This window comes from Lathamus discolor, chromosome 5 (assembly GCF_037157495.1).
Source record: "Lathamus discolor isolate bLatDis1 chromosome 5, bLatDis1.hap1, whole genome shotgun sequence".
NCBI lineage: Eukaryota > Metazoa > Chordata > Aves > Psittaciformes > Psittacidae > Lathamus > Lathamus discolor.
In genome coordinates this window covers 100,190,541-100,206,285 of record NC_088888.1, presented here as the reverse complement: position 1 = coordinate 100,206,285, position 15,745 = coordinate 100,190,541, and positions in this window count along the sequence as shown.

Genomic DNA, 15,745 nt, shown 5'->3' with positions numbered 1-15,745 from the left:
GCTTATTGATGACATGCCTTTCAATATCATTGGGGGTCATCCTTTTCAAAAAGGTGCTGACCATTTGCTTGTCATCAAAAAGCAAAAATTACAGGTTGAATTTTAAGACATTGTGGCTAAAGCACATTTAAAAGGGATTTTTCTTATGTCTGGTTTGTTGGGGTTTTTTTTTCCCCTTGAATCCAGTCACAGAATTTCCATCTACTCTAAAAAAGTATAAATTAAGCAGAAGATACTGTCGTGTTTTCATGTATAACCATCCTAGTTGAGGATGAGGTAATTCTGGGTAAGTTCAGGTTACATAGATTATGTTTTCAAATGCATTTGAAAACATAATGCTCATTCAAAAAGAGAAGTACACTGAGGTATTATTCTAGAAAACTTTGGCTTTTTCTTTTTTCAGGTACTCTAGTACAGTAACAATGCAATACAAAATGCCATTTGAAAAGTAAATATATATATAAAACCTCACCATTTGTGGTATTACTGCTTAGTCCAAAATGCCCATGAAAACCCTTCATTTTTCTGTAAATCAACAATTTAATTAATGTTGCCTAGTAAACCATGCATAGGGTGATCATTTAAAAGATAATAATGACATTGTCAGGAGTTGTGCTCTTGTTACATGCCTTATACTGTGCTGTCCTACACTGTAAGCAGTCACTGGAGGCTTTTGTAACTTGGGTATACAAGTTTACCAGTTCAGACTGCTGGCATTTTCAGCCACTTAATGTTCATTTTTAATTTATGTAAATGACAATAATGTATTTTAGACTGTGGGGAATTAGATCTATGGCACTTCTCTATCATACGTGTAGTTTTAGGACTTTTTGTTTTCCTGTTAAACAGTTCTTTCGAATTGCAAATGAAACTAATTGTTGACATGTAGCAACTATAAGTGGTTTTTGAACCTAAAGCACAGATATAAAGCTTATATCTAAAGGCTTTTATGCCTGAAGCTTATAACAGAGCTACAGCAATTTAAACCAAATCAGGATCTTACCCAAATTTTCTATTTAGCATAGTAAATGTAAATATAAGAATTCTTAACTTATGAATGAATGTAGGCACAAAAATGTGCATACTCCCTTTTACAGTCTACCATAGCTTACATGGGTCTCCTTGAATCCTAAACGTTCTGTTTATGCCTTTGAAAGAAGCCAAGTGATGCCCTAAACCTGTGATCTTGTCAAGGGAGATAGATAGGTATCTCCAGAGGGAAATTCAAAAATCAAACAAAATTGAGGCTCTTCCTGTCCTTTTTTTCTCTCTCTGTTCTTTGCTCCAGAGTTGAGAGTTCAATATGAAAAGACACAGTAGTCTCTGAGAGGAGTCACTGTCTCAGTAGGTGGATTAGTGGTAATTAGGTATTTATTTATTTTTTTAGCATGACCTCCTGTTTTACAGACACCAATTTAATTGCAGAATACTATTTCAGAGGTTGCCTTTTCTTCTCTCCCTTTTATGCTCAATAGTTGCTAGGGATAGATTTGCAAATATATTTTACGAGAATCAACACCGGAATAAATATCTGTATCTACATCTGTAGCTGTATACTTTATGTTCTGCTAGGCCTTTTGAAAGAATTGTTTCTGCCTTCTGTGTTGCCTTCATGCAGTTTCTACAAGCTGAAATACACTTGTCTGTTACGTGGGGAACTGAAAGCAGCAATGCGGCTGCAAGGACTGGCAGAAGGGAGCTGCTTCAAGGCTCTATGATTAAATAAAGCTGCTGCAACACACTGCAGTTGGAAAAGGGTAAGATTCTTGATAATTCAAAAGCAAACGATGAGCGTGACTGAGATTATCAGTTTCAAAGTGACTGTAGATTGTCTTGCTGCTTTAATGTGCTATATAAAATTAAATTAAAAATTACATTTTAAGTGTATGTGTTATCTTTCACATTCATCTCTCATTCATTTTTAAATAATTCCCCTAATAATGCAGATAAACCAAAATGGACTTACTTTAAAAATAAATCCAGTTTTTCTTCTTTATGAAATGTAATGATTTTATGTATATACATCCCTTTTGTATGTGTCAAACCAAATAATTTATACTTCAGTCTTTTTATTAATGAGACTATTTATTAGTCTTCAGTTTCTCAGTCTCATGGAATGAAATGTAAAGAAAATACCATTTATGTAACATCATCTCTGGTGTGGTATAATTCAGTCAACTGGGGAGCACATGCAATGCCTAACTTTAGATACCTACATTTGGTGATAGCTAAATTACTTGCCTGTTTCCTTGCATTGCCTCTGGTGTCAGTGAAAACACAAAGGAGTCCTGACAGGGTGATTCAGACTTGGAACGTGGCTACCAAAAGACAAGAAAAAAAATATATTGGAGTTTAGGCACCTAAATGAAGCGTCTAATGCTAAATGGCACAAGCCCAGGTTTCCCTTCAGTAGGGCTGTTTCCCAGAGAAGCTGCTCCAGTTGCTGTTCTTAAGTTAGGCATTTGCTCAAGTGGAAAGAAAAGGTTGACATTCTGGACCTGAGAAACAGAAGATTCAAGTAAATAATGGCTCAGAAATTCAAGAAGATTCAAGTAAATAACGGTTTAGAAGGATAGGAATGACAAAACTTAGAAGCATTTCAGTTTCTGCAGATGTCCTAAACATAGCATTGTGCTTTCCTCGGCCATTTTGCTCAAGGCAGAACTCTTACATGTACAAAATAATTCCTGTGAAGTCAGAATGGTCATGCAGTCTTGAGATGTTCCAAGAGGGCTTTGTTTGCTTATTTGATCCACGAGTGATTGTCCTTTGTGAAAATATTATACTGGTGACAAGTAAAAAATTGGAATGCAGCTATAGAAATAATAGTAAATAATAAAGGATATAAAAATAAAGGAAAATGCCACAAATGTCACAAGGTTAGCAGATTTATTAATAATTAAATACTTAATCTTACCATCATGAATCAAAACAAACAAGATGCTACCTAATCTTTTTTTGGACGCCAGATTATTTTACTCCATTTTCTTGCATTTTTGGCATAATTTTTATTAATAATGTTTCTCATACAGTTCTGTATGGTTTATAATACACTTCCATGCTGTGTCATATGAATGTACTTTCTACTAAAAAATGGTGGGGAGGGTAGATGGGGCTTTGAGCAACCTGGTCTAGTGGAAGGCGTCCCTGCCTGTGGCAGGGCAGTTGGAACTGGGTGATCTTTAAAGTCCCTTCCAACCCAAACCATTCTATGATTCTGTGATGCTATGATATGATTCTATGATAAAAGTTGCAGCAGGACTGTTTACTTGCTTATGGACAAAATGTACTCGGATCTTGGTGGACATGTAGGTAGTTATCTTTATATAATGAAACTGCACTGTGGGACACAATGACTTCTCATAACAATCTGTATTTCATAAGTAATACTTTTAAATATAATTTGATTTAAGAAAACAGCAGTGAATCAGCACTCTGCATATAATCGCAAAAGCAGGATTTACTGCTAAAAGTGGAGATACAGCTCAGAAACTAGGTTACTGGACATAAAATAGGTTCAAACCCAACAGACAGGTGTGCTCATCAGAGAAAAGAGATGTTAAACAAAACTTTGAAAAATTATTTCATAATTCCATTTGCAATGAAAACAAGTCTTTTCACATGTAATACCAGGTAATTTTTTTCTATTGCCAACATCTCTGTTTGTCAAAATCACATTGCTGCTTCTCTCCCTGAAATACATCATACAGCATCTAGTCTGATACCTGGTATCAGAGATGTCAGCTTAAGAAAGGCTTATCAAAAGCAAAGCAGTTACACAATGTTTCTTTTGCAAAAAAAAATCTCCTTTTCTAGTAATTTCAAGTTTAGGAGCATGCACAGCTGGAGTGTACATTTGGATCAGGATACTTAAAGGATACTTAACAGGCGCTGATGAGCTTCTTAGGCATGAATTTGTCATTATTAAGTAATTTATATCTGTGGTTTCTGTAACTTCCCATTACAATGATTTCCATAGCTAACAGGGCTTTAGATACATGAAAAAATACTGACCCATAGTGTTAATACAGACAACATTTTTCATATTCAGTTGTGAAAAAGGTAGTGCCACACTGAAAACAAGCTGTGCAGTACCAGCATAGTAATTTGAAGTAAGTTTGAAAATACGAATTTATAAATATTAAAAGACATAATATAAAAATATGACAAATATTAATACTGAAATGACTGTACAGATTTTCATTCTTTTCTATCTGATAAAAATGAAAAGAAACAACCACTTTCTAAGCTTGTAAACAAGTATATCCCATCACCATGTGTGCTTGCTGCAGAATTCAAGAGCCATCCCCCAAAGTCAGACCTCAGGGAGCACCTGGGATATACATGTGCTAACAGATTATTATATTCGATGAGTAAGATGAAAAGAACCTGCCTCCGAAAACGTCTAAGAACTTGAAAACCCTTTACCTGTGAGAACCACCCTAAGTGGTTTAGCTCAACACCAGATACTATTCTGAAGTGTTTCTTCTTCCCTGACCGTTCCTGAATAACTTCCACCACCCTAAGCTGTGGTTAGCCCTTATTGTTAAATTTCCCTCAATTCTGTCTTCCTTCTTAGAGTCCTATGATCATGCTGCATCACTCTTCATTCCTTCAGCCCTGGAATCTACCGTGCTGTCTGCTGCATCTAATAGCCTGTTACCTGAGGCACAAGCCCTCTTCCAAAACAGCTGGCTGCTCCCAAAGGAGGGGATTACCAAAACAGAGGGTAGCTGTGTGCATATGGTATTTTAAAGTTCAAATGTGGCTTATTATCTTATATAGGAGAAAGGGAACTTTAATATTTTTAGTTGCTCTTGTGATTTGTTTATCATTGGTAGCAAAGTAAGCCAAGCAAAAGGGGGAACAGTCTCATGTTGCTGTCATAAACATCTTTCTGTAGCAAGCCAGAATACTTCAAACAAATGCAGCAGATCCTTTGCAATACTGTTGTCTCAAATAAGCATTATCAACTTTTCTAGCTGTTATTCTGTGGTTGCTTGATATATATATGTACCTGGAGATGAAAAAAAATTAATGCATTATTCCATACTCCTGTTAGCTTATCCAAATTAGATATCATATAGCAATGACAACTGTTTGCTATGTGTATAAAATCATTTTTCGACTTCAACATAGATTTCTATTTCATTTTTAAGAATTTGGTAGTTTATTTCATGTTATACAGTACTGTACACTGTATCATTAAACTTCCTTAAATTTTCGTATTCTTTACTGATCATGATTATTGTACCCATGTTCTACATGATGTCTAAATTGCTGGTCAGCACAATTCAAGTCATTCCCTGGTGCTGTTTTATTCAATAATGAGACCGTCAGTGGAGGTGAACCAAAAATCATGGAGTAAGTTTAAATTAATTTAAAATCAACTCACTGTGAAAAAAGATAGCCCCTAGCTCATTATTATATGACTGCAGGCTGCTGCTAACTCAGTAGGATGTGGTAACACTGTACAACAGCATAAACAGCAAAGAAATGAAAGCAATATGGAGTTGGATGAGTTTTAATAAACCCAGAGACTGGTAGAGGCCTTAGATATTTTAACTTACCATTATTCATAATCTCCTTTAATCAGATTTAACAAGGTCTGGAGAAACGAGTGGTGTCCCTCAGGGATCGGTGCTGGGACCAGTCTTGTTCTACATCTTCGACTGTGACATGGACAGTGGGATTGAGTGTGCCTTCAGCAAGTCCACTGATGACACCAAGCTGTGTGGTCCGGTTGATATGCTGGAGGGAAGGAATGCCATCCAGAGGGACCTTGACACTCTTGTGAGGTGGGCTGATGCCAACCTTATGAAGTTTAACCACGCCAAGTGCAAGGTCCTACACCTGGGTCAGAGCAATCCCAAGCACAGCTACAGGTTGGGCAGAGAAGAGATTCAGAGCAGCCTTGCAGAGAAGGACTTGGGGGTGCTGGTCGATGAGAAAATGAACATGAGCCAGCAGTGTGCGCTCGCAGCCCAGAAAGCCAACCGTATCCTGGGCTGCATCAAAAGGAGTGTGACCAGCAGGTCGAAGGAGGTGATCCTGCCCCTCTACTCTGCTCTTGTGAGACCTCACTTGGAGTATTGTGTGCAGTTCTGGTGTCCTCAGCATAAAAAGGACATGGAACTGTTGGAACAAGTCCAGAGGAGGGCCATGAGAATGATCAGGGGACTGGAGCACCTCCCGTATGAAGACAGGCTGAGAAAGTTGGGGCTGTTCAGCCTGGAGTAGAGAAGGCTGCATGGGGACCTAATAGCAGCCTTCCAGTATCTGAAGGGGCCTATAGGGATGCTGGGGAAGGACTGTTCATCAGGGACTGTAAGTGACAGGACAAGGGGTAATGGGTTCAAACTTAAACAGGGGAAGTTTAGATTGGATATAAGGAAGAAGTTCTTTACTGTATAGGTGGTGAGGCACTGGAATGGTTTGCTCAGGGAAGTTGTGAATGTTCCATCCCTGGCGGTGTTCAAGGCCAGGTTGGACGAAGCCTTGGGTGGCATGGTTTAGTGTGAGGTGTCCCTGCCCATGGCAGGGGGGTTGGAACTAGATGATCTTAAGGTCCTTTCCAACCCTAACTATTCTATGATTCTATGATTCTATTCTATAAATGCTGAATATGTTTTACTTCACATAATTACAGAATTGTAGAATGTTCAGGGTTGGAAGGGACCTTAAAGATCACCCAGTTCCAACCCCCCTGCCATGGGCAGGGGCACATTCCACTAGATCATGTTGCTCAAAGCCCTGTCCAGCCTGGCCTTGAACACTGCCAGGGATGGCACAGCCACAGCTTCTCTGGGCAACCTGTGCCAATGTCTCATTAATTTTGTAGTGTAGAATTTCTTCCTGATACCTAATCTAAATCTACCCTCTTTCAGTTTAAAGCCGTTCCCCCTTGTCCTATCACTGCATGTCCTTGTGAAAAGTGCCTCTCCATCTATCTTGTAGTCCCCTTTAGGTAATGGAAGCTGCTCTAAGTTCTCCACAGAGCCTTCTCTTCCCCAAGTTGAGTAAGCACAACTCTCTGTCTGTTCACAGGAGGAGTGCTCCTGCCCTCTGATCATCTTTGTGACCTCCCCTGGACTCGCTCCAACAGGTTAATGTTCCTGTTGTTCTGGGGACCCCAGAGCTGAAGGAAGTACTCCAGGTGGGGTCTCAGAGAAGCAGAGGGGCAGGATCACCTCCTTTGTCCTGCTGCTCATGCTTCTTTTGATGCAACACAGCTCACAGTTGGCTTTCTGGGCTGTGAGTACACACTGCCAGGTCATGCTGATCTCCCATCCTTCTCAGGGCTGCTCTCAATCCATTCTCTACTCAGCCTGTATCTGTGCTTGGATTGCCCCAATTCACATTCAGGACTATGAACTTGCCAAGCCAGAGGTGAGACTAACTGGCACATAGTTCCCTGGATATTCCTTTTTTCTCTCTTGAAAAATGAGCATTATATTTCCCCTTTTCTAGTCAGCGAGAACTTCACTGGGCTGCCACAACTTCTCAAAAATAATGCCACTTCATCTGCCAGTTCTCTCTTCCAGTTCTCTCAGGACCCATGCATGCATCTCATCAGGTCCCATGGACTTTTGCACCTTCAGGTTCCTTAGACCCAAAGTCCTCTATAATACACGTTATCCATTGCCTTTGGGTAATTTAAAAAAAAAAAAATTTTGTAAGGAAAATGCTTTATTCTGAAGGCTATTTTAAGTCAAAAGAGGTATCTTCCCAGTTGAAAAATTCGTGTGCACAAATAATTTTCAAATAACTAAACAAGAACTGAGTAGGTCTATGAGCACAGCAAACCTATTTAGACCTGTTCCCTTTCATTTACTGCACCTTGGCATGCATAGTTAGACAAAGTTTCATCACACGCTGTGCACATATACTAGGATGTGTATGCGCTTTTGTGATGTATATAGGTAAAACAGACATTTCTTCACATTTCTTCAGTACCTTAACTATGAGGTTTCCCGAAGCCAGTAACAACATACAGTTCCTGTGGTCTTTACTTGTTTTATGAATGGAGGAGACAGAGAAGGGATATTGTTCCTTATTTCTTTTGCCATGAAGAGCTGTCAGCTAATAAATGCAGAGCATGTTCTGCTTTCTCATTTCTGAGTGGAGCAATTCTGCAGGCATGCACAATATAGAAACTCAAGAGGAAGCCCAGACGGCTCAGACTAAATGTCTGTTGCAAGCATCGGTCTCAGTGAAGATAATGTTTCTCCCTGTGATCCCACTGAGCTTGCCTAGTGGAAAAGTGGCAGCTTAACTACTGGTTAACAGTCAATAAAAGGATAGTGTTGGTCAAAAGACATGTCTGTATTTCTTAATGCTATTCCAGACAGAGACTCCTAATCCTGAACGAGCTTACTTGGGATAGTAAGAGCTAATGCATCGCTGAGTCCAGATTTATTTACCCCCAGGTCCAACTGCTTCCTATACACAGATATGTTAAAGTTCACGACCTTGGATGCTGCAATGCAGTTCATTACACAATCTTTTGTTGCTTTATTTTTCTCTCCAGGCTTTTTAGAAGCAATATTTCACTAACTTCTCAACTTATTAGCATGTAATTGCAAACACGTGGGCTAAGATTCACTCAATCAAATTTAGACATTGGAGAAGCCCTCTACATTTGAGTTAGTCGCACTATGTTGCCAGTATAGTCAGTTGAAACAAATAGACATTTTTAATCGTTTATCTCTTCTTAAACATCTAAAATAAAATAAAATTTAATGTCAGCCCAGAAGTGCCCATTTTCCCTGCTGTCTATAAAGGGAACTTTAAGTGGTTAGCTCAGATGCAGATGTCCTAAATTAGGTTACATGAAAAGCACCCTGTAGTTTTCAGACCGATAAGAAACACCGCTAATTGTGAAAGTGGCAGTCCTGGTGCTCAAATCTGTGGGACCTACATTGCTGACCCGGTTGTTTCACTGTTGAATTTGCATTAATTTAGATTTTATTCCCTTTTCTGCACATAATGTGTTTTAGAAAACATCGGGAGATCCAGTCCATGTGCCATCATTTGACTCCAACAGTCTGTTAATCAGTACTCTGGTTTTAATCTTATCTTTTAGATAAGCTTGGTAAGAAATGGGTAATAGGTTAATTGCAGGTTTACCTCTTGGACCTGCAGCATGTTGATCTTTCAGCAGTTTAGAGGAAAATAATTCTACCTAATCTAATCATTATTATAAAAAAGTCATTGTTACTGCAAATCATTTTACAGTCTGTCTATAGCTAGGGAGATACCACTGCATGGCAACACATCTTTTCTGTCTTAGAGACTTAACATCAATCACCATCTAGATGAGCGTCTCCCATGCTGGACATTCAACTTTTAAATTACAGAGGTGAGGTGATAATTAGCTACACAGTGAAGGAGCAAAGACTTTAGACCTCATTTGTTTTATCACTGGATCACTGGATTAGGCACAATATCCTAAGAAAGCAGTGGTTTAGGTTTTAATGTCATACTGTGTTCTAGAGTCCTTGCCTTTGTAAAACAACTAGTAATTCATGATCCTTCATTCTGATGCCGTTTCAAACTAGACTAGTAAGTGTTTTGTCCCACTTAATTTAATGTGAACAGTGCATAACTGAGATTGTTATTTCTCTTCAGAAATTTCTGTTATGGTCTATGTGAGTTGTTTAAATGTGGGTTAGTATATACGTAATTTGTGTGTGTATATGCAACTGCACACACACACATGAAGATGTTAAACCTACATTATTTACTGCCCAGTCTCATGTGTTAAATGATTTATTGTCTTTACAAAATTAGTTTATAAATTTTTAGGCTATTACTTATCTGCTTTTTAGTTTGCTTTTTTAGGCAGTTGGGTGGTTTGTTTTTTTTTTTTTTAGCCTTTCTGTGGCTTGGTCTGTTTTACCAATTTGTTGATGTTTAACAGGACATCAGAGCTATTTCATAGATGTTTAATCAACTTGCTTTGCTTATCTTTAGTCTATTCTAAATTTCTGTCTGTAGTTGAAATGGGATTTGAATGTAGGAATTTTCTAAAGACCTACATAACTGTCATTTTTAATGTATACTTGTATCTACACATAAGAATGCATTTTATATGAAATTGTATAAATGTACATAAGTCATACACACAATAATTTTATCCAAGTATAAATATATATATATAATTGGTGTATCTTTTATGTGAGAATGATGCAATCAGTTTACAAGTTACTTTGTATAAAGAAATGCCTGCAGTCTTCCTTGTGTCATACATTGGTCGTTGACCATGTTTGAGACTGGGCCAAGCAGGAGCTGGAAGCTATCTAATTTTTCAGTGTTCACCATGAACCTCAAGAAAAGGTTCAATGTTCTTAAAGAAGTTTTTTCCCCCTAATGCTTTTATTGAACATAAATTTCTGATTCGTATGCTTGAAAAAAGAACATTAAGTTCTTCCTGAATTTATGGACCCTATAGACCTTGTTCAATTTCTTTTCATGGCCATAATTTCCCCCCTTTTTTTTCTCTTAAGGCGCTCTTAAGGAAAACCTTTAAAAGGGAGATCTGATAAAAATGATTAACTGATCTTTATTCCTACCATGAATATTACTGAAATTCCATCTCTCTTTAAAACTAGCAACACCTGAATATATTAAAATAGATTAGAAAGAATGATTGCTGAATTCAAAAGCAAACTGCTTATTAAATCAACGTAGTCTAGCAGTTGTTTTAGCAAGCAGTCAGTGTGGAAACCACTTACCAGTTGCTAGGATGTCTCATTTATAGTGTTGACCTTCAGCTATATCAAATCACTACATGCTGTGCAATAGTGGAGAGGAATAGCCTGCCTACCTGTATGCTATGCCTGATTCCTGGGGCTTGCTGAAGACAGATACAATGCTCTTGCTATTTACAGCACTGTCAGGAAAACTTGGGATCACAGGAAATCATACTCCCATGCAGCCCACTCATCGGGCAGAACTGAGGGCCAATGAACGTATGTTTTATATTTATGTCTGCCTACTTTAGGTACTTTTCCTTTCTTCAAGTGTTTTCCTGTGTCTGTGAAGATTTTTGTAAAAAAATATATGTAGATAAATTATCAGTGTAGCTACACTGTAACTTCATGTCAGAAAGCATCTTATACATAAAACTACTCAAAGAGCTACTATTTTTTTTCAAGAAAATGAGAAAATAGCCAGTGATTGTTATCATAACAACCTATTGTCTGTTGCAGCTTTAAAGAAATAAAAAGGAAGAATTCTATATTGTTCCTATGTTGTAGAACCATTTCCTAACAGCAGCATTCTATGCTGTTCCCTTCCTAAAAATAAGAATAGATATTATTTATTTTTACTGTATTTTTGACAAGTAGAGGATTGCTCATATTAATGGTCTTATAACATTTTTTATCATCACCCCCATTCTTTCACATACGACATTATTTGTTTTTCCTACACTTCACAGTCTTACATGCTAACAAATTAAAATATGCATCTCAATTTACAGTATTTTTTATATCTTGTTGTAACTACAGAATCTCATTTGGACAAAGATAACATTAAAAGATAGTAAGAGGAAAGTGTCATCCATTATGTTTAAAATTAATTTGGATAAAACATTTTAGGTTTACTTGGTTTCACCTTAAAAATACTGCACAAGATGTCCCCAGTGTTATTATTGAATACTGCAAAATCAACAGATAATTGTGAATTGTGCTTCTGCAGGGAAAAATATTTGGATTTTGAATCTGAGCCATTTAGAATATTTCATCATTATAGCCTACAGTTTCCTCAAATACTAGCAACAGTATTCCTGCTTTTGTAATTCTCCGAGTTTCATCTTTGTCAACTTTGTTTACATCATTCATCTTTTAGTCATCGTTTTAAATATAGTTGATAATTTATTCACAATAAGTCATAATCAGCTCCCAATGGTTCTATATTAAATGCATGAAAAGACAGGTTTTAAAAGCTCAGTTATACAAGTCAGAAAAAGTGAAGTTCAGTACATTGAATCAGGACATTATGTGCTGTTCTGACCTAGCTGTACTAGATACACCTCATCTAGATTTCCTACATATACCTTTGTCAGATGTTTTGCAGCCTAGAATCAAAGAAACATAAGAATTTCAGTTTCCGAAACAGAAAGCTTCTACAGATGTGATACATACATTATAAAAAAGTTTTTACTTTTTTGATGATAGTAAATCATATTTTGGAGTGACAGCTAAGACCTAGGATAAGAGTTTTTCCTGTAGTTCAGAAGCTTAATCTTTCCCAGTGTTTGAGAAAACAGGAACAGCTTTCACCCACATTATTTATATTAACAGCCATGACATCTGGAGACTTTACAAAATTAACAGGGAACACATAAGTTGCCCACATGCTCGGTGACACACTTCAGCTACTTATTAGTTCTATGTGCCTGCCAAAAGTGAACCCCCAACAAACAGATTTTGACACTTGACTAAACAATTGTAGTTTATGCCTACATTTCATGCCTACAACTAATACTATTTATTAGATCAGGATGGTGGGGGAGAATAAAAATAAAAAATAATGCATCTATCAATTATAATGTGCCAATTCCCAGTGTTTACAGTGTAAGCAATACATTTTATTTCTTGATATGTAAATCTTGCTTCATGGATGCCAAATTTGTTACAATCGTATTAAATTAATGAATTCAGACAATATTTATCATGGCTCATATATATGAACAGAGGAATGTGTGTCTGGAAGAGAGCTTTAGTCATGGACTGCATATTTGAATAATTGGGAGTAGATATTTTGCTAACAAATATAATGTCTTTGGTTGCAATGCCATTACAGGAAACAGTTTCTGATGTCCAAATAAGACATTTTATTTTTAAAAAACTTAAGGGATGTAACTGCCGTGAAATAATGTCTTCTTCAAATTCCAGCCAATTGCTCTGATAATCAAAACCTTCTATCATTAGAACAAAACACACCATTATGCTGTTCTGCTTCCTGAAAGATCAACATACCTTCTTTTTTTGTCACTGGACAGGTATACATTTTGGAATTAGTTCAAACAGGAATAATAAAAATAAAAGGAAGAACTCATTCAAAAATGTTTAACAGATTTAAAGAGGATATTCATCCATGGAGTTTTTAGGGCCAGTTGTTTATTATTTGAATAATATTTAGATTTTATTATTTTTCATTAGTAGCACATTTCAGAATCCAGTATCTTCTTGAAAATGTAAAAATACAGCATATTTTTAAAGCATTAATAATAACCTGAAATATACATCTAATCAAAGAATGGAAAAATGGGCGTACTGGATAAGATGTGTATGTCTGATCTATTTACAGATGGGCACAGTATATTGTCTCCAACAGTGGCCAGTATCTGATGCTTAGAGAAAGTGTATAAGAAACACTGCAAATGTTAAATAGTCCTTCGCTTGGTACTCTCTAGTTTCTGAAAACATTTTGCAGTTTTTTGGTTCTTAGTTTGCAGTCAAGGCATTGTGCTTAATAGGATACAGAGGTAGCCTTCCTGAATCTTATCTTAGTCTTGAAGCCTTTGAGCCTCATCAGTACATGCTACAATTAGCTGCACAATTTAATTATACATGAAAATGACTATATTTTGTTTGTGCTATGCTTCTGTAGCATTAATTTTAGTGATACACCTCAATTCTTGTCCTGCAAGGAGTTTCTTATATCCTATTTGATACACCTGAAAATGATCTGGAAAAGGGAATTCATAGCACGGTGACAAACTTTACCAATGATACTGACTTATTTAGAGTAGTAAAAATCAGAACCACAGCTGAAGAACTGTAGAAGGACCTTGTGAGATGGGGCAATAAACTGGCAGTTGAAATTCAATTTGAAGTAATGTAAACTGCTGCAGAGGGGAAAAAATATAGTCCTAGCTTCACATTTAAAATGATGGGCTCTGAAATGACTGTTATTGCAGAGAAGCCAGCTCTTCAAGATATGATAGATGGTTCAGTGAAAATATGAGTGATCAGCAGAAGTCAAAAACCCAAGCTGAATGTTAAAATTATTAGGAAAGACATAAAAAACAAACCAAAGAATATTAATACATTGCTGCATAAATATGTGAACCAACTTGACCACTACATGCACTCCTGATCCTTTATCTTATGGAGGATATGGGGAATTAAAAAAGGCTCAGAGAAGGGCACCAAGGATGATCAGAGGTATGGAGTTGCTTCTGTTGTGAGGTCAACCAAATAAGATTCTTCAACCTGGAAAACAGATGCCTGATCAAGCTGTGATAGAGGTCTGACAAACATGAATAGCATGGCAGGGTTATGTAGGGATTGAGTGTTCACTGTGTTTTTTAATACAAGAAAGGGAGGCATCATAGAATCATAGAATCACTGGTTCCAAATAAATAAAGAGAGATTTAAAATTACTGAAGTTAAACTGTGAAATCCTTTGTTCCTAAATTTTGGGGGTGCTAAAAGTTTATGTGGAATTAAAGGAAGACTGGAACGAAATCTAGTGAATATAGAAATCCATGGAAATACTGAATACCTAGACAGTAACCAAACAAGAAATTGTCGTAGACTGAGACTTAGGAGATGCACATGTTTTATCCCATTCTTATTCTCTTTACAACATGCCTGAGCTTTCCAGTCCTGTCAGATAGGACACTGGACTGAAGTGACCTGAGTATGAACCAATATGGCCACTCTGAAGTTTCTATGAATAGTCCTTTTCCCCTGTTTTATGCTACCATTGACTTTATAGACTCGTATCTCGTTCCCACTAATCATCCCTTTTCTTCAGTTAAAAGTCTCAGTATGTTTGAGGTTTTTCTCATATGAAAGTTTTCACACTGATCGCGCTTTTTCTATGTTTTCCAGTTCTGTTCTTTTTGTTTGTTTGATTGGTTGGTTTGGGTTTTTCCATTTGTTTTCAGGTGGAACGAACAGAGTACCACTCACTATTAAAGATTTGGACATGCTGTGGATTATAGAAATACAATATCAGTACAGTTTTCCCAATAATTTCTTCCTTTTTCTCCTTTTTTTTCACCGCTGTTGAATGTTGATTACTGCTTTCAGAGACTGTCTCCAAATTCCACTCTATCTTTTTTTCTGAGTAGTAATAGCTAGTAAAGACATACTAAATATACATGTACAGTTGGGGTTATTTTTCTTCTACATATTAGCTCTCATTTGTCAATAATGAAATTTATCTATAGTTTTACTATGCAGTCATTCAGTATTTCAGGATGATTCTAGGATTCTCCACTATCAGCTATAATTTTGAGTATCTCCAGTAACTGTGATCTGTCTTACATAGTTTTCCAGGTAATTTATGGGTATGTCAAGCAGCATAGATCCCACAGGTCTTTCAGAAATAAAAGAGAACAAATAAAACTTTTGTCAAGCTCATCGTTTCATTTTCATATGAAGTTTGATGGCCATAGGTAAACTATATACACTCTACTCAAAGTGCACTTTGGTTGTTAATTTTCCATTTCAAAAGGCACTTTCATCTTGTACACTTAATTTTCATCTGCTCTTGCCAATGAAAAAGATGCTAAAATCCATTAGAATCTGGATAACTTTAAGCAACTAGATGGGAAGTTGCTGAACAAGACTTTAGAATTCCCCTGACAAAAGAACTAGAAGAGTTTGTTATTTTCCTGCCTCTGATACATCCCCAAACTGTAATGAAATGATTCATCATGCACTTTACCAAATATTTCTGTGTGAAAGTTCAGGAAGCAAAATCAGTAATCTGCATTGGTTGT